Genomic DNA, 1,828 nt, shown 5'->3' with positions numbered 1-1,828 from the left:
GGGGGGGGGGGGGTTAGAAAATATAAAACAAAAGAAATCTCAAGAAAGATTTTTATTTTACGTGGGGATTAATTTTTATAAAATGTGGTGATTTATTCCATCAAGCTCTCAACTCCTTATCACTCCTTTTCACTCCAACACGAAATACTAGTAAGATATACTATTAAATATTCAACTATTCATTTATACATTTTCATTTTATTGTTTAATATACCTGCATTCTATTGCAGGTTTGAAATATATCTATTTACTGATTATTGGAGATTACTGTGTCCGAGTTTAGGAGCCTAACCGACTTACAGACCAAGTCTACCTATCTATTTATGAACCGACTTACAGACCAAGTCTACCTATCTATTTATGAACCGACTTCTAGTCAATCAATCAACGTCGGCCTCCTATAGTTTTACAAATATATATATATATATCATTCATTTTTAACAATATATTAAGCATGAAACCTGAAGAAAAAATAGTGTGGTATAAAAAAAATGCTATTCCCGGTTTTAAAACTTATTTATAGTATGTAATGATGTATTATATTTTGTAAATGATGTAAATTCTATATTGTATATACAATATACATATCTCCTTAAATTATATTATTATTAATTATTCTATTGTTTAATATTTAGAAAAAAATAATGTTGTACACACTGTTTCATGTTGAACATTCTTTAGCAGAAAAAATCTCTATATAAGATTTTTTAAAGATTTTTATATATACAACTCTATAGTTGAGAAAGTCACCGCAAGAGGACTCTGTATGTATTTCAAGAACTGGACATAGTGCTTCTAAACATGGAGTAAACTTAAAGTTTAGAAAAATGTATAAATGATTTCAATCATTATTTTGAATTTTGATTTTTAATATCTTGGACTGCCAAAGGTATTATTATTATAGGGGAAATATATGACTTAAACTTGGATATAAACAACATATAGGTTTTTGTCTGTGTGCAGGTATCAACCTGGTAACAGTATATACTCCGCTGGGTGGAATATTACTTGATACCAGGTTCAGCGTATATGTCTGTATATGATTGAACTATGTACAGATAATATGTACCCAGACATATTACTGTACTAATCTTTGGTTCTGTGCCTTGAGTACAGACGTTTATGTTGTAACTGTACCTTGGGAACCCAGCTAAGCTAGGAGTATTCAACCTAGAATTCTAAAACCCGTGGTTCTACCGAGTTTCCCAAAATGTGAGGCAAATCCGTCCAGGGGTTCATGATTTATGCTCGGACTACACAAGCAAACAAGTAGTACAACTTTATATATAAACATTAAACATGTTTCAAAAGTAATGAATTTAAGTACAATTGGTAAAAGTGATTTTTAGATATTATTCAATTATGTAAACCCAATTTTAACCTTAATATGTATTTATACTTTTAGCAAAAGAATAAATATATGATTTACAAAAAAAAATCATTCCTTAAGTTGTAAACACTGTATTTGTTTTATAATTTATATCATTAGATGTGTATTTAGGAAACTTATTTAAATACATGTTATAGATCTAAACCTGATCTTTATTTGAAAGTTGCCATCTCTGGCAAGAAAATTACATATATAATTTATTAACACATATGGAATTGTGTATATGATCGAATGTTTACCATAGTTAAAAAAGGTATCAATATTTTTCAAAAAAAGAATTTTTAAGCGGGGGGTGGGGCACAATGTTGCGGGGGGGGAAAAATTGCCCCCCCCCCTTCGAAAATGCTCTCGTTCTTTCTATAAGTTCCTATATCTGAGCTGTATTGCTCAGTCCTGTGCTTTGAATTGGCCGCTCCTTAACAGGGGGGGAGGGGGGTT

Source organism: Eurytemora carolleeae, unplaced genomic scaffold, assembly GCF_000591075.1.
Source record: "Eurytemora carolleeae unplaced genomic scaffold, Eaff_2.0 scaffold745, whole genome shotgun sequence".
Lineage (NCBI taxonomy): Eukaryota > Metazoa > Arthropoda > Copepoda > Calanoida > Temoridae > Eurytemora > Eurytemora carolleeae.
This window is presented reverse-complemented; position numbering follows the sequence as displayed.